The sequence below is a fragment of the Carassius auratus genome, chromosome 4, assembly GCF_003368295.1.
Source record: "Carassius auratus strain Wakin chromosome 4, ASM336829v1, whole genome shotgun sequence".
NCBI lineage: Eukaryota > Metazoa > Chordata > Actinopteri > Cypriniformes > Cyprinidae > Carassius > Carassius auratus.
The window spans coordinates 25,651,550-25,670,884 of record NC_039246.1 but is presented as its reverse complement, the minus strand read 5'-3'; the positions used below and the strand labels follow the sequence as shown (position 1 = coordinate 25,670,884).

At 37.3% G+C, this 19,335-nt stretch overlaps 1 pseudogene; it reads right to left on the bottom strand.

Annotated features, from left to right (window-relative positions):
* Positions 1 to 19,335, bottom strand: part of LOC113063928 (glutamate receptor-interacting protein 1-like) — a 143,429-nt pseudogene continuing 124,094 nt past the window's right edge.

The window sequence follows — 19,335 nt, the reverse complement described above, 5'->3', positions numbered from 1 at the left end:
TGCCATCTCTTCACTCGGCATGTTGTTTTATTGTTTCTCTGTTCGTCGGCCATACAAAGGATTACAGCTGTAGGAATCCCCAAATTTATACATACACGATAAACATCATGCTAACAAAGTATTAAATTTGTACAAAAATACTTTACAGCTCATAATACCTGTCCATTAGAAATAAAAATACAATATTTTAGGGACATAACCGTGACATTGAATCATAAAATTATTTTATACTGAAAATGAACACCCACTATTTTAACTGGCAGTGCTTGACTTCACTAAACGTTTCCACAAATGGAACATAAAAATGACTTGTTTCACTTGACCGGCGTGTATTTGCAGTAACACAGTGAAGTGTTGTAACAAACATAGGTCAAGGTCAAGGAAAGCGTAATGAAAGTGACAACTAACTTTTGAATCAGGGCTTGAAAACCATAATTCAAGATTTGTTTTAAGCGAATTGAGAAACATGAGTTTGGGGAATGAACCCGTACCTGAAAGTTTATCAAAACGACAAAAGACACCTTTTCATCATCGTCAGACGTTCTCCATCAAGTGGGCTTGATGAGGTTTTTGTTCGGTTCAGGAGTTGGACCACAATGTGCCATTAGAAAATAGTGAGTAGACAGGATCTTTGAGCATTGACAACGAGGGTGACGTCACTCAATCAAAAGCACAGTTTCACACAGGTGGGTGAGGGTCTTCATTGCCATTAGCAGCTTACTCATGGCATTTTTTTTTCTTTACTAACATTATTTATTTCCAAGTAGAGCTACAAATGAGATGTTTATTGGTCTACCACGTATGGTAGAATGAATCCATTCTCTCATGATTTGACACTTCATTTTTTTTCTCTTTACAAATGGATTGCGTACCCTTTGGGCTTACACAGTCTGGAAAAAAAATATCAGATGAGACATTTAAACCATAACAGTACCATACACAAATTACCATAATGATTGATAACTATTTTAAACAATGTGGGGAGGAATACAGAAATCTTTTCAGGATTTTTTTTTTTTTTACTCATGGACATCAACCCCATGCTTGCATTTTGTCATAAGTGGATACTGCAAATTTAAGCAAATGAGATGAATTTGTTCGCCGTAATATTCTCATTTATCACAGACAGCGGAGTAAACAATATGCGAGTACCTACTTGAACGCCTGCCGTTTTCATTTAGGAGATTGATGTTGGAATAAATAAGCTGTTCTATCATTTGGGCCAATGATGGATTTTCTCAAAATGTGGGGCGAGAGTCTGGAGACCGCAGACCTACGGCGGTTACCTATCAAAGTGCAGAGTTTCCGAACTGTATGACCTTCTCCATGCCATCAATCTGCTTCGGTACACGGTCGATAGTGACCACATGTTAACCAGCTATCGCCCAGAAACACACGCATCCCTTATAAATCATCCGCCTCGATTCATAAAAATAGACATCTGTCCAATTTCAAGATAAGGTGCCTTTGTGCCACCCTCTATTATATGAGCGACATTGGATTTCATATTTACGTTGATATAGCAGACAGTGAACCGAAACGTGGTGTTTTTCATGTAGCCAAGCGCTTGTGGGTTTTTTTTTTTGGACAGAAGTACTACAAAATAGATCATTAAAAGGTCTCATGCATTAGGCTATAACCCATATTCAGTCACAATTGAAAAATGGCTACCGAATTCATTGTGCTGATTTTTTTTCCCCATAACAGCTGTATAATCTCTCGAAGAAAAGGGATCTGACCTTGGCATCAGATAGAAGGAAATACAAGGAACATACACTATACGCACACTTGTGTTTCAGTATCACAAAATAGGAGGATCGACAGTTGCGTTTCAAACGTGAAACTTTGACAGACTTCGTGGAGGCTTGCGTAATAAAGTCCCGGGACACGCGCGCACTCATTCAAACTCACACAAATACGGACAATCACAGAGTGGCCAGTCCGATATCGTAAGTAAAAGTCTCAGTGTTGCTTTTATGCATTCTTTTTTTGAGTCCTCCTCAAAACTATTCTCGTTTATTGGCAATAAAAATTAGGGATGGCACTGTTTCAGGTTTTTTTTCCCCCCACAATTTGGTTTTCCAAGAGGTCAGTGTGGTCTTCGCCGCCATTTTCACAGGGTAAAAACACCCAGCTTGTCAGGAAAGGACCTCTTAGTCATGGTGGTTCATGCTCTGACTTAGGAAAGGGACTGGGTGTGTGCTATAGGACAACAGGCCCCTCTTTTTTTCCTCCACTAGAGGGAGCCGTTTTAGGGAGGGGAGGGTTTGCTTTAGCACCATGAGGAGAAGCGCTCCACTGCAGGCACCTGGGAGGAGTTCTGCTATAAAGTATTGTTGGGGTCTCTGTCCTCTAGTCCCACTAGCGTAGAGTTGTGCTGGCCCTGCTCCAGCCCCGCGGTGGGCTGCTCGAGAGGGTCCCTAGGGTCAGTCCAGTTTGCTGCCTCGTCATTGGACAAAGGGTTTAGTTCCGAGGGCTGCGAGGAAACCGGGTTTCGGCTTATGACTAGATCCAGTTTGTTCCCGGACTCTGCTATAAGAGGAACCACTAAGCAGCAGTCAAAGTCTCTAGTCCGGACGTGGTTTATCTATGACACAAAACAAGCATAAATTTAGATAACTGTTTCTGTACTCAGGGTCCTATGATCTTGCCTTCTATGCAGAAAACACAGAATTGTGAAATCTAGTCATGAAAATGGAATTTACTTCATAATGGAGAATCTGGCAAATATTGGACGAATAATTTTGAAGTTGGGCTGTACACATAATTAATTAGCAATATGAACGGTGTCTGTGAATATTAGGAAATAAATAGCCACACAACAAAAAGAAAGCCTTTTAAATAAATGTCAATCACCTGTAGCAGTCTATCGTATGGCTTGAGTCCTCCGATTTCAGCAGGGCCACCTGGACGGATATTGTTTACATAAACCCCCTTCTCCAAGACTCCGTCAGACACGCTAAACCCGAAGTCCTCAGGGTCTGAGTCCTTCAAAAGGCTCACCTATGAATGTGGGCGCAGTTTCACACATTAAGCCTGCTGTATAGCTATTTTATCATGAAATGACCAAAAAAAAAAAAAAAAACTGTATTCCCACCTTATGAAGCTCAACCGGGGTCGGCGACATGATGTCTTTGATCTCCTGCTTCATTCTCCTCATGGCGAAAGCCTTTCTGCCGACGTCAGTGGGCAGCGTGTTGCTGCGGTTGGCCTGTGTGTATTGTGTTTTGTTGCTGCCACGTTCCTGAAAGCTAGCCTGGCGGCCCAGATGGCTTCGGGTGGGCGCAGGATCGTGGTTTAAACTCAAAGAGCTGCCCGACATGATGGTGGCCTACAGGGAAAACCATGAGGAACGGAGCTGAGTATGAATAAAAATAAGCTCTGAGAAGGTTATAAAGCAAAATGTATTCAAAACACACTTTTAAGTAAATTTAAGTGTTCAAAACTACTGTTCAAAAGTTTTTTTTGTTGTATTTTATGTTTAAAAATGTATACTTTTATTCAGCAAAGATGTATTCAATTGATCAAAAGTGACAAGTAAAGACATTTATAAAGTTTCAAAAGATTTCTATTTCAAAAAATGCTGCTCTTTTAAACTTTATTTATCAAAGAAAACTGAAAACAATAAGTTTTACAATATTATTGTTTTACTGTATTTTTGATCAGCTGAATGCAGCTTGGTGAGCTTAAGATGCTTTTAAAACATCACCTAAAAAATTCTTACCAACTCCAAACTTTTGAACAATTACATTGACAGTGAAACACCAATAAACACTCTTTATGTCAGTTAGTTAACAAAATGCTGATGGACGATACACAAACGTTTAGTAACATGCATTTTCACACACTAATGGGTGGTTTGAACGTCTTTGACTTCCACCATGGCAAGCCATGGCAATAATTCAACTTTTTTTTTTAAATGTTTCTTGAAGTCCTTTGAAGATGATCTTCATAAAGAACCCAGGTCTGGTTCATCTTTTGCTTAGGACAATACTACACAAGATTGAACTGTTTCCACATCAATAAGCCTTGCTGCAGCTCTTCCATCATGCTTAGCATGAGCCCACATGCCTTCGTTCTCTTCAATCCACCGTCATTTGCTAGTTTGCGTGAATCTCACCCAAACTGCACGGAATGGGATTCCAGGTTAATGACAGGTGACCACACAAAAGAGGTAAGTCTTCTAAGCGATGGATTTGTGGTAAGCAGCATAAATAAAATCATTAAACCGGTGATCAGACATGTAAATCATGCATCTTGACACCACATTCAATCAATTCAGCATGTGAAAAATGAAAACGTGTGACTTTCGTACAATGTTTTTCGGGCAGTTTCAACCTACATATTACATTCTACGGACACAAACCAGAGGCAAACACTTTCATCGAATCCAATTAGGGCCAAAGGGTACATTCAGCGGAAAAGGCATTTTATCGCATTTCCACAGACAAGTGGGATGGAAAGTGAAGAGCTTTCAAAGCGATTCCTAACGTTGAGTATTAAAAGCTCGTCTGCGCTGTCGGCTACTCGTGGTCTGCATTTAACTTAAGGTACCTGATAAAGCGAAGGCAAGAAAATCAATCTGCTTTCATGAAACGTTTCAAGGCTGGCCACAAAGCATGTCAAATCCAACAATGTGCGACATGACAGCAGATATAATCTACTGAAAGACATTGACAAAAAATAAAATGTAATTAACAGCAGGCTAAAGCCATTTTCCCAGAAATCTGTGCTGTTATTTTAATCATTAAACCATTCCATCCACCTTTTATCCATCTTTTATTGTATTTAAAGGAATATTTCACGCAAAGATTATAATTCTGTCATTATTTACAGACCCTTATGTTGTTCCAAACCCATATTTCTTCCACATTAAAAGGCATTTTTAGGCAAAAACACTGTCAAGCTCCACAAAATCATCATAAAAGTAATGATTAAAAATGACTTAAATGTAATGACTTAAAGTCATGAGTAATAACTTAAAGTCATCAAAAGCCATAGTTTTGTGTCTCGTCCTTCATGGATTATCAAATCTAATCTCGTTCACATCAAGTTAACTTGTAAAAACACTATACGAACTTTGCACAAATAAAACGTATTGAATCTGTCACCTGAATTTCACCTTTACACATTGTGTGCGAATACATGATGTCGAGGTTGATGAGAGATACTGCCGTGTACTTTGAGGCAGAGCCAAATGTGGCAATATTTCGATTCTTATTGGCATATTCAGTTCTCGTTAAGAGTCAAGCATCCCACTAGATGAGGATCTGCTTTATGGTGGGAAGATAACCGCAATGAGAAACTCAGACGACGCATATCAGACTGATATTAGTGTGTCCCTGTGCCGTCAGAGCACATTTTCTTCACAGCAGGCTCTGCTGTTAACAGGCGAAGACTTTCACCACTTGTTTTTCTGAGTAACAACATTTGGAACGATAACAATGTGATGGCCTTAAAATAGACAGAATTTGTTCATTAGTCTAATGACTGCAACCTAGTTTTCCAATGTTTTTTTTTCACAAGCTCTGAGTGAATGCAAATGTTTTTTTTTAATTGTTATTTTCCAAAAAAAGTGTTTGTATTGGCACAGTTTCTGACCAATGAATTATTTGTGATATTTAGAGGTTTTGAAATAAAATAAAATAAAAAAATGCTGAAAAACTTCAAATCTTAAAAATAAAAAACTGAAATTGTTACCTTGGTACTAACTGAAATAAGATATGTTTAGAATGACTCAATACCTATCTCTTATATTATTGGAAAAACATAATTGTGATTAAATGAAGACAGAATCTTGGTGAACTACACCTTTAACAGGTCATAATTCATCTCGAATGCAGCCCTAGGATCTGAAGTGGATGCCAGTAGTGGTTGTCTGTTAGCCCCCCCGCCCAACCCTTTTCAAGCAGGCCCCCAGCGAGAGACCCTGAGCCCATTAGCACGAGAAGAACACTTGGGTGCCAGCGCTACAAGCAAAAGAGTAAGCCTAAAGAAAGGAAAGGGGTACCAAGATGGCCAGGTTTCTCTTATTCAGAAGCCTGTCTGGCTTGTCCTGGAAAAAGAAGGAGCTGTTACACAAAACCAGGGTTGGTACAGCATGCTACTGAAAAAAGATTGTGAAGTGTGGTTGATGAATGGGAAGAGATAGAGGATGAATGTAGGTAAAGGGGAATGAACATAAATGGATGCCATTTTTCTGCCCGAGTTACCTCAAGTTCTCGCAGGATCCCGGATTGGCCGCATGTTTCCAGGTCTTCTAGCGCTTGGGACCAGAAGTTCTCTTCCTGGTCTGGCTCAGTCCCGTCGTGTCCCACAGTGAACCTGTTTGAAACACAAACGAGACGTTTTAACCACCTGGTACGTCAAAAAAGCAGCAGCCAATGAGCAGGCAGGCGTGATGAACGCAAGGGACAACCAATGATCTGTGCAGGCTATGGTGGGGCTCTTAAAGAGAGACACATACACACACACCCGGTGCGATCGGACACACTGTGATGGGTGGTGATGTCCTGGTGGATTGTGGGGCTTTGGGTTATGAAGTGAAAGGGCCGGATTGGTTCGGGGAAGCAGTGCAGGTTAACAGGCACACAGCACTGAACCTCACCTGCTGTCTGAGATTAAACCGGTGGGCAGCGTGGATGCCCTGTAATGGGAGATCAGCTTCAATCAATAACACAAACGTCAAGCCAGTTCACTCAGTCTGTCACAGTGTTTTAGACTTGACATCTTGTATAGAACACATTTTGAGGGCCTTCATTTAAAAACCATTATAAAACCATTCTCAAATGACAAAGAAATATGTACTGGAGAAGACGAGGGAAGTTTTGCATTATGTAGTTCTTCATATTTAAATACAGATGGCAGAATGCTGACAATATTTGAAACGACCGACGCTTTAAAGTTGCAGTAGTCTCTTCTCCTTAGAACAAGTTTATATTCTGTTTTTCTAGAGTATATTTGATATGTTTTCTAGATGATCTGTTGTAGCTCCATTTGTAGTGGTTTAATGTAAACATGAAATGGTCTGCATTCATTTTACCTCAATATTAGAGTGATACAAAAAAATTCATTCAGTTCACCCCTGATTTGATTCATCAGAATTTAACTGGGTTGTGAAAAGTTGGCACAGTATGCACAGATGAACTGTGCATTAAAAAACTAATGAAATGAGGTCAGCTTTGATTTCATGTTCACTTTAAGGCAGCTCACAGTCACCATTAAATGGAAACGGTACAATCCTGTGAAGAAAACTCAACGGGTGATCATAACTCCAGTGTCAGCTAAATACTTTAAAAAGGCCTTTTTCCTTCCTAAGAGCCGCTGGCTTCATTACTGTGCATAGGGGCGCTTTATGTCTTTGATCTACAGTACAATGAATGTGAATTACAAATATCCAGTGGTATGAGCCAACAAAGAATAAAGTGGAATCACCCCAGAAATGATCGATCAAAGCTCCAGTAACATCGCGTTTGACAATACAATGTGCTGCAGATTGTACCGCGCAGATCAGTTATTATGACTGAGAGTCACATTTTGGGTTGAAACGAAGACTATTACACACAGAATTCAGAGAAATGTTGCTGAAGACCCACTTAATGTGAATATTAAAGTCAGTTCACTTTTGGAAATTGTTTTGATGGCCTTGTATGAGATTGTCTTTTGAATTTAATGAATTTCAGAAGTCAACAAAACATTTTTATAGACATGGTTAAGTAGCACTGACTTGGCACAATGCCTTTTGTAGAGTCTGGCACTAAGCTAGTCCATGATTCAGTGGATACTGACACTTCAGTACTTCATTTTTAGGAAAATAAAGCGGTTATATGTTTTATGGAATAATAATGTCTGCAATCTGTTTCAGAGAGAAGCCTCATCACATTAAACCATCAAATAGACCTGGCGGCCTTAATATACTCTTAAAGGGGTCATTGGATGCAAAATTCACTTTTGTTGTTGTTTGAACATAAATGTGTTTGGAAGTGTGTGTACACATCCACCCTATAATGATAAAAATCCACCCAGTGGTTTTTTAAAAAAATCCCTATTTTACAAATCCCCTTTCTAATGTCAGTCTGTTCTGAGATTCCTGTCAGAATGACACAGTTCTGCACAGGCCCCTCCCCCAATAGTCGATTGACAAGGCCGTCTTACCTAAGACCCGCCCTGAGTGAGCTGTGAGCTGTAAACCATTGTGTCTACTCCGGTGAAGAGGAAGACAACGATGTCTCAGATTAAGCGATTGAGGTGTTTTGATGTTGGATGTAATCTCATCATTTAAATCATTTACTCCTGACATCGGAGCAGCTGAAGATGCAGAGGATTAACGTACTTTAGTTTTTGAAAGGAATGCGCAGATCCCCAAAAATCTGCCTAAATGCGTTTATCTTCGTGCAAATGATTCGTGATCCAGCTTCATCTACATAAGTAGGTCTTGGGTTTTATGAATCTTTGCAAAGCGCCTTTCCTAATAATGTGCTAGTTAGCCAGATTCGTGGATGCTGTTTACAGTCTGCATGTCACCCCACAGAAGAGGGGGCGGGGTCAGCAGAGCTCATTAGCATTTAAAGCAACAGACTAGAACTGTGTGCTGAAAACAGAGCTGACAAGGTAAAAAGGGTGTTTTTTTAAAGTACTATTGAGAAAGTGTGATATAGACTTTTCATTAAGACCCTAAAGAATCATCTCAAAATGGGCATCCGATGCCCCCTTTAATATCTCACCAGGTTTTACCCAGACCTTGATTTCTTTTCTGCTAAACAAAAGAAGAATCTCTGAAGGTCTTCCATGTAGCTCTTGATCATAATGATAATTATTACAACTTTCAAGGTCCATAAATGTTTAATGAATGAAAATAACAGCATATGAGTTTGGAAAGACTTAACGACTAGTAAATAGTAAACTAATCCTATGAAAAAAAGAAGAGTCATTATTATATTGGAATGTGTGTATAAACTGTTGTGTATAAGTTACAAGTAGTATATTAGTGTACCCGCTAGCGCTTGGCCTGTCCCATTCATCCACACCGAGTCCAAAGTCCGGCAGGATGTTGTTCCTCTGCCGGCTGCTGTTCACCGGGGAGAGGCTGCCGCGGCCGGGCTTGGCATTCCTCCACTCATGGCTGTGGAAACTGTAGCCCGATGCCTGGAAACCTGTGGGAGCTGAAACAAACACACACACAAGCAGTCCAACATTTATTGTTTGCTACTTCTGCCAAAAGTGGGTGAATTGAGAAAATACACTAGCCATAAATATTTCTTATTTGCCATGAAACTGCATTTTTACATGATAATACATACATAATGTATTTGTGGGAAAAATACAACAATAATGATAATAACAAAACATGTTGGACAAAATATGTAAATAACTCCACTTAAACAAAACTAATAAATAGAATTGTATAGTGGGCTGTTTGAGTAAAATTCAGTTCCATTCATTGTTCCATTGAATAAATAATGCTAAATTAAATTCAGATAAAATAGCTTAATGATTACATTGAAACAAAACAGATAACTTAATAAAAAATACATTTTTATCATTAATAATAATAATAATAATAATAATATTGTTTTTTTTTTAGCTAAATTCAGTTCCAATTAAATAAATTAATTGTTCCATTTAATTAATAATAATGCTAAATTTAATTAAGATAAATTAGCTAATTACATTAAAACATAACTAATAACTAAAATAAATTACTATTACTTCTAATAATAGTAAGCAGTTTGATCTAAATTATGTTCCATTCATTATTCCATTGAAATAATAATGGTAAATTAAATCTAGATGAAACGGCAGAATTATTACATTGAAAAAAAAAAACTGATAACTAAAATAAACAAAAACACTAATAATAATAGAAGCTAAATTATAATAGCTAAATTCAGCTGAATTTCCAACTTCTATGGAAGTAATAATAATAAGGCTACATTCAATTTAAATAGCTATATGATCCACTGAAACAAAACTAATAACTAACTGTAACTAAATATTATTGATGATGATGATAATAATAAGAGCAATTTATTTGTGCTTTTAAATTCAACTGAAATAAAAACTCACACTAAAACTAAAATTATTACAATAAGTAAACAAATAAATAAATTGAATAAAAAAAAATTCAAGCTGTTTGACAAAATGCATTGCTGTGGCTCATGCTGAAGGTCACAATGTTACTTGCATTTGGCACTTGGCATGTACTTTTGTACCCTGCACACAATTAGCCTGCTGATAAAAGAAAAACAAATCCTAAAATCTATTTGACTGTGAATGAGGGGTAGAGCGAGAGAGAGAGAGAGAAAGTGAAAGCTACTGCAATAAACTGTTCCAGAAAGAGAATACACGTATGTATTATGCTGTACTCTCGCACAACACTGACACAGAAGCTCCTGGATGCACAGGTTCCCAGGCTCCCATCATTAATCTGGCTCAAGACTGCTGGAGGCCAGAGTGAAGACTATAGGGAGAGCAGAGAACAACATGCTAGCTGTGTTCACACACTCATCTCCGGAGGGAGCCACAGCATTGTGTTTCATACGCTTTGCTCTGATTCTCCCTCGGCGACCACCGCCAAACGCTGCATAGCCTCGGGGTTTTCAGATTCACTTGCTATTCAATAAGGATTAACTGCTAGTGATTTGCTTACCCCTCAGGGCTTGAGAAGGTGGAGGAATCCTTAATAAGACCCTCGATAGCTATTTTAGTGCTGCGTCCCTTTTTCAAGAAAGAAGCGTTGGAAATGCTGAATGATGAGACATTAATATCCCTCCAACTGTGCGTGTGCAGCCGCATGTTACTGATGTTGCTCCTACGCAGACAGCAATGTGCAGAAGCCAGGCAAACAAAACCAACAACAACGTCTCGAATCGGAGTTAAAACGTCTAGCTGCATGTCCATTGATTTTCAGTATGGAAGAAAGGAAGTGAGAAATCTTGTGCGTGGAAAATTCACAGTGCTAATTAATGCGCACGCGGCGAGAAAAGGACAACAGTGCAGAGTCTGTAGTGGCACCAAATGTCAGAAATAATGACTATTATTAATACAGATACAGAAGCATGTTATTTATATTATAATTATTTTTATGCCTTGCTTTCTAAAGGTACTTACAAATAAGACATGCATCAGAAAGACAAAACAGGTTATCTTAAAAAAACAAGACTTATAAATAACTGTAAGTCATGGTTGATATGATCAAAATAATTTATTAATACTACCACTAACAACAAAGGTATATGCTAAATAAATTAAATAGGATGAACAGAAAAATGGAATACACTGAATAAGAAAATGTAAAAAAAAAAAAAACATCAGAAGAGTGATGTAGACTGAAACTGTATTTAATGTAGTCTTGGATTTAAAAATAAAAAAATAAAATGCATGTATACTGTATATATATATATATATTTAAATATCATAAACATTTATTTGTATTATTATTATTATTGTTATTATTATTATAAAAGGCTATATTATAAAGTTAAAATGACAGACAAGTCTGAAAAATAAAATACAATGATAAAACAATAATAATATTTATAAATATCTAAAATTTTATGGAAAAATTATATTAAAAAAATTGGCTTAGGTGGCCGAAGGTTCTGTCCGACACAATATGTTTAACTCGGCAAGAACAAAAATGAGATTGAATATTGCATACAGGTAGAATCGTATTAGACGTCAGACATATGGTTTCTTGAACTTTCCCAGGTATCATGTTCAGAGTCAGCTTCGGCCTTATCTCTGGATACAGCTGTACTCGTTGAATCCCATGAGAGCCAATCGTTTGCCAGCAAACTTAAATTTATGCTCTGTCCACATCATCCATAATTTAAGGGGCCGATTGCTGCTCCCTGTGAATGGTTTCCATATCTCTGCAACCATCTGAGATTCATTTATGTATGGAGCAGCGAGAGAAAGAGAGCAGCGCTGCCGGAGGGGGAGAGCAACCATATGAACCTGTTAACATGAGCGGAAAGTGTCTTTCCACCCCATCAGAGCGAGAGACACGGAAAATAACATGCCAGACGAAAGGTGGTTTTGTGGAGGTGTATGTCAGCAGCACTGGGAGAAATTAATAATCTCTACATAAATGAAAAGTGATGACATTCAAATTATGTTCAGTATTCATATTTACACTTGCATTTCCAAAAGGAAATAGTGTTTGCATATTCACTATTGTTATCATTATTACTTATTTAGGTAAACTATATGAAACATATTAGGTAAAAATGAAACCTATTATTATTAATTATTATTACCATTACTGTATTAAATTACATTTATTCAATTTAAATTCATTTTAACTGAAATTATAATAATAATAATAAAATTCATTTTAACTAAAATAGCTAAATTATTAATTGGACACACACACAAATTAATATATATATATATATATATATATATATATATATATATATATATATATATATATATATTATTATTATTATTATTATTTTATTTTTTTTTCTAAAGCATGCCTACAAATGAAATGATCTACAAAGCAAAACTTGCAGAAAATCTTACTCCTTTCATACTTGCATTTGTTTCTAAATAATTAAACCTGGAGAATCAATTAGCAAACTGTTATTTCAGCACTTATTTTGTCTCATATGCATATACACGGATATGCATGGGAGTAATGCTAATATGTATTATTCATAAATGAATCGGAAGCATTTCTCTGAATTAAACATTCAAATGTGTGATGTGCCTACTTGGCATTCTGAGAGCAAGCAATGATTGCGATTAGTTTTGACCAGGAGGCCTCAGTGTCAGGAGAGCTGACTGCAATTCAAACACATTACTGGCGAGTTATCCAAATGGCCATGAGTATCCCAGCGCTCATTAGGACTCATTTTCCACTTAGTCAAATAATGCATTCTTCCATATTAGCCCCAGCACTGTACCACCAGCTGGCTTAATAAAAGACACGTATCCCACTGCAGATTACTCCAAATAATTACTTGAGTAAATACATATCTGCAGGTCCAAAGAGAATGGAAAACTACGTTAGACCTGCTGGGACTCATCAGAACCCCCAGGATGCAATGGGCCCAACACTGCTGGTGTTGTAGCTAATGTGAGAGAACAGGTGGTGTTACCATGGTGACTGTGAAGAACCCCTACCAGGTTAAAAAAACCTGTATTGTGCATCAGTGTGATATTAAAGGGACGAATTCTTTCATTATTTACTCACTCTCATATCATTATGTTGTCAAAAAGACAACAAAAAGCCCCATAAAACTGTTTTTTTTTTAAAGCTCCATAATAGAATTATTCGAAACACACTTTTTTTAAGGAATGTATCACATTGTTCAATTTTATGCTGATGCACCGATGTGAAACAGTGAATCTTACCATCCCCAATATATATCTAACACTCAAAACAAAATACTTGTCTTGTTCTTCAATAGAAAAAAAGAAAAGATTCTCAATACAGTAAAAGTAAACGTGTATAAGGACTGTTAAATTCCAAAAAGTACAACAATAAGGCCTTAAAAGCACCATAAAAGGGATTAAAAAAGTTATGATCTGAAATCTCATTTTGAATTTGCTAACATTCATCATAATGTGCTTTATTTGAATATATCCAGGTGCCAATGAGATTGGAGTGCTCTGATGAATTTAGTCCTTTTTGCAGCTTCATTTTTATTGCAAGTAGTAGAAAAACATTTTGCTAAAGCTCTTTTTTTATGTTTTCTGAAAGAAAAAATGGAATGGCATGAGTATGAGTAATCGATGCTAAAATATCAATCACCGGGGTATATTTTAAGCAATAGCCAAAATTATTATTTTTCTTTTATGCCAAAAATCATTGGGATATTAAGTACAGATCATGTTCCATGAAGATATTTTGTACATTTCCTACCATAAATATATCAAAACTTAATTTTGGATTAGTAATATGCATTGCTAAGAATTCATCTGGACAAATTGAAAGACAATTTTCTCAGCATTTAGATTTTATTTTTTGCACCTCAGATTCCAGATTTTCAGATAGTTCTCAGATCTCAGCCGATTATTGTCCGATCCTAACAAACCATACATCAATGGAAAGCTATTTATTCAGCTTTGACACGTATATATAATTTTAAACAAATAATTTACAGAAGTAATTTTAGGATTCAAAGCATGTAGCTTCAATCAAATTTTTGCCCAAGGGGTACTGAGACTTACTTGTGATAAAGCCTATTCAAATCTGAAAGGCAGAAACACATTGCATTTCGTAAAAAGTTCCAAATCTCACTCAGCTTTACCTTGGGTGCTGAAGGTGGCATCCATGGCGGAGCCGTCCCAGGATTCCACTGCACTATCCACGCTGGGAATGGTGGTGGAATAGATGTCTGAGAGTTTACCGAGTTTCTGCCCAGCCTGACCGTCATCCTCCACATCGCTCAGATCGTTCAAACGCATAGTTACTGAGGGCTGCTTTGGGCTTGCCACTATAGAAAGAAGGAAATAAAGACAACCATTGACTCAGCCCACAGATCACAGTCAATAGACCAGAGAACAGAATATTGGGCCCACAAATCAGTGCTCATTTGATCTTTTATTCTTGGATAAGGAGCTTCACCTCGTCTACTGCCAGTCTACAGTATATGATAGATGGAGACAAAACTAATCAGACCTTAGGCTTTAATTGACTCACGGCTAGGCAGCTTTATTGCTTTTCACTAGCTTAAAGCTTTTATTGCTTTGAGCTACCAAGATGTACAGTACTTTGGGAGTTAATGGATGAGAGAAAGAGTGACGGAGATAATAAGAGTGAAGAATGCGCCAGTCAAAAGTTTAGGAAATATCATAAGACAATAATGTTTTAGAAAAATAGTAAATGACAATTTCAATTTTAAAAGAACACAAAAAAAGTATGATAATCAAGTAACCTTAACTATATACCCCAAAATATCAATAAAATTAATAAATACATTTTTATACAAATAATAAAATACTTATTTTGTAAGGAGATTCATCATACATAGGCACTATTTCTATATTTGTATAAAAAATTAGCACAAGCCTTCAGCTTGTGAGTTTTTTTTATAAGAAGTGAGCCGTAAGTGTGTGTGTCAGCACTCACATTCTCCCTGCTTCTTGATCTTCAGTGTGACGGACTCCCCTGCCATCTGCAGCAGGTGGATGGCCTCACTGAGAGGTTTGCCCTTCAGACTGTTGCTGTTAATGGCCAGGATGCGATCACCAATGTGGATGGCACCGGTCCTGTGGAGACAAGAGCACACCAGATATCTTTCAACTGCAATGCATCATTCTCCCGTTTCCTTTTTGTAGTTGAAAAACAAGATTTAATTGAAAAGCACCAAGGCTTTTCATAGATTTAAATACTGAACTGCAATTAATCTCTTATGTTGCCTGCAGGTAATATATTAACTTATTCAGTAATATTTGAGTAAATAAAGAAAAATGAATAAATATAAAATACAACTATATATATATATGTATATATGTGTATAACAACTAGGGATTTATATTTTAGAATATATTTTGGATTTAAGATATAAAGATATAACAAATGTGATATTTATTCAATTTTGACAGTGGATAAGACACATGCCTTTGGTGTGAGAGACCCGGGTTCGAATCCACTGTGAGACACCAATGTGTCCCTGAGCAAGACACTTAACCCCTAGTTGCTCCAGAGGCGTGCGACCTCTGACATATAGAGCAACTGTGAGTCGCTTTGGATAAAAGCGTCAGCTAAATGAATAAATGTTAATGTTAGCTATACCTCTCGGCCAGGCCACCTTTAGTGAGGCTAGAGATGATGATGGGGTCGAAGGGCTCCTCGGTGCCCGAGATAGTGATGCCCAGCGGCCCGCCGAAGCGTTTCAGCTCCACAGTGTAAATGATGGCACCAGAGCTCTCCTGCTCGTCTGCAACACAGGCCAACAGCACACGGGCGTCCCTATCAACACTGCCATCACGTAGGATACCTCACAGAGGGGCAGAGAGCAGAGCGAAGACACCCCTCACAACACCGGACAGAGAGAGGAGGGAAGGAGGGGAGGGAGGGAGGGAGGATGGAGGAGGATTGACCCCAAAATAAGAGATACGTGGAGAGAAAACGTTAAAGAAAAGGAACTGAAAGGAAAACAAATAGTAATGGGATAAAAATACTAGAGATGTCAATTGAATCCACCATTGACTATTTAAGTCCCTTAACTACCTTACCATGCCATCTGCCAATATATATATATATATATATATATATATATATATATATATATATATATATATATTTTTTTTTTTTTTTTTTTTCTAGTGTATATCTGAGGAACATATGTTTCTTTTGGATAATTTATAAAGTAATATAATTGCAATATAAATTATTTTAATTAATGCAGATAATTATTATAATACATTATACATATACATTGATAATACATTATAATTTTATAATATTTAATAATTGAAATTTCATATACACACACACACACACACACATATAAATGCAATATTAATTAGACTTGACTCAGTATATATAAATATTTGCTGAAGATAATTTATATACAAATGTATACATTTATTATTATTATTATAAATTGTTGTTATAAAAATATAATTTTCAGATTGCATATATTTAATTGGAATAATCAGCACGTTATGTAATTTGATTAAAATTGCTAATTGACTTGACAACCCTAAAAAACAGAAAAAGAGCAACAACTGATTATGCTTACAAAAAGCAATAAACTAGAGAGTAATGGTGGAAAGAATGGGAGAGGAAGTAAAGGCAATTGGAGAAAAGAATGATGGAAGATAATAGAAGTGGTGCATCCAGAAAATAAAAGCAAAAAATGAGAAACAGAAAAATATAAGGGATTGGCAAAATGGAGATATTCACATGCATAATACAAAAAAATGGGATATTGGCTCTGTGATCCATTTCAAAAATGGATACTGCACCTACCTCTACAAATCATACACGTATCATCCAAAGCAGAACAAAACCTCCATATCCTGGACCCACAATGCATTTCAAAAAAACTAAATATCAGACATTTCATTTTGCCCAAAGTGCCTTAATGCATTCAAGCTGTATTTGATGTCAGTATGTGTGTCCCCGTGCCAGCTGAGCTACAGGAATCATAATGTAAATTAATTATCAGACTGAACTCATTTTGCATGAGCTCAGCAAACAGACGAGACTACAGCAACAGCAAAATCCACTTTAAAGTGTTCTATAAAATATTCGTGGCGCTGATACATAATGCCCAACATCAATTAAGAGGTCAACCTGCCTGTTCTGACATGGCTTCCACCGAGAAGGAAATGCGCTGAAGAGAAACTAGAGGGAAAGGCACAGATCCTCAGGGCAATCGATGTCATCTCTCACCCGCACCCACATACTAATGAAGGGCTGATATGAGTCAGATCACAGCAGCTCTGGCTGTATATGTTTGTGTGTGTTTATCTCTATATGCTGGGGGTCCGGGGATGTTGTTAACATGAGGTCGGCTCATTACGCCTGTTTTATTTGACGATGGACTAATGGAGAGATGGGACAGAAATTACCCTCATTTAACACGGCAGTCAGCACTGCCTCTCTCAGACTGACGATTTCTCTAAAAAAGTGCCTTGTAAAAATGAATGAGAGCGCGAAAGATCTAAACGAGCCTCTGGCTTTGGACACGAGGAACTGGAACACACAAGGTGCCCTTTCATGGACACAATAGATGTCCTGTATAATATGATATGAATAGCATCATATAATAAATATGAATGCCAATAAAAGTGATTCGCAGTTCTGCTTTATAGTGCGAGCATAACGCCTCTGTAGCAAAGGATTGTGGGTGAATGCTTTGGAGAAAGCTGGATGAGGGCTCCAAGGGTTTCTAATCGGATAATTGAACCAAACGAGCATTAAATTGAAGCAATTAAACCTCATTTTCTTCTATGTGCACAATGCTAATAGTGTTAGGGAGGAATTGTGAGGTTGTGGGAGCGAGGGGAGATGTCTATGTCGGTTAAGCCCGGCAGAAGAAGTGAAAGGTTTACCGGGAGGTCTTTTGGAGATAATAAAGATCTCACTGTGACATTTCCAGCCGCGGAGCCACTTCAAACCCTCAGAGTCTCAACAACTTGAAATAGAGGCTAGTTGTGTTTAAGAAAGTCAGTTGAGTTAAGAATGACATAAGGCTGACTTTTTAATGAACTATAGCTGTAAAAAGAAGGATGTCAGGAAGGAACATACTTTTATCTGTTAAAAAAAATCATCAAGCAGTAGCTATGCACTAAGGCAGGGCGATATATCAGTTTAATATATTCATGATTTTCTAGGTGATATAAAGCTATGAATCTGTTATTCTGTAAATGAATGTGTTGAAAAGCAGGCTTGACCCATAAATGAGTAGAATTATATGGCAATGTGATCTCAATATCTCAGCTCCTTGTAAAATCAAACTTTTATGTTTAATTTTGACTGTCAGTCAGTCTTTCTAAAGTACTATTCATTTATTAATGTGTGAAATCCTAACCTTTAAGCAACACTGTGTATAACATCACAATGTTTTTAATGTGCTTTTAACTCTCCATTAAGTTCTCTAAAGAGCGTGCTATTAAACTAATTTCCCAATCTATCCTTGTCTAATGATTTGCAAATATCAGATTGAAAAGACTGATTGTCTGTCTGTCCTATCTCAGATTTAAACGGAGGAAGAGCTAGTAAGATCAATTCATTTCCCTGAATCATTTCAAGTTGTCCGTTTCAATTAACCAATTCATTACTTTGATTCAACAGTTCATTTAGGACTATTAATAAAAAAATGTTCATGAAAGCCCCTTTTTCTCCCATATATATTTATATGTGAAAAATATCTTATCTAATTATTTTTTTTGTCTACATTGGCCAGCTCCACTTTCTTCATCTTTTTCTCTGTCTTTAAGGGAGTCATAGTTTATAATGCTGCCATGTTTTTTCTATTCTCGTCCTTTTTCTGTCCTTGCCGTATCTTTGAAACCAGATTACATTAGAGGAAGCTAATCAGACAGGTCCTAATAGCTTATTCTGTATCTTGATCCTGGCAAACAAACGTTTGCATTAGACGTCTTTGCTGAGGTCTTCTATCCTGGCATGGGGGCTTTTAGTGTTAATTTGCGTCCATCTGGGGGTTGTAGTTGCAGAGGCTCAGAGGTACCTGAGTTGTCCTCGTCCTTGCGGATCTTGAGTTTGACCAGGTCTTCACACTGCTGCAGGATCTGAACGGCGTCCTCCATGGAGCAGTTGTCCAGACGGATGTTGTCTATTGCCAAAAGCTTATCCCCCAGCTCCAGGGTGCCCGTCCTTTGAAAGAGGACAAGAAAAAATAAGAGTTA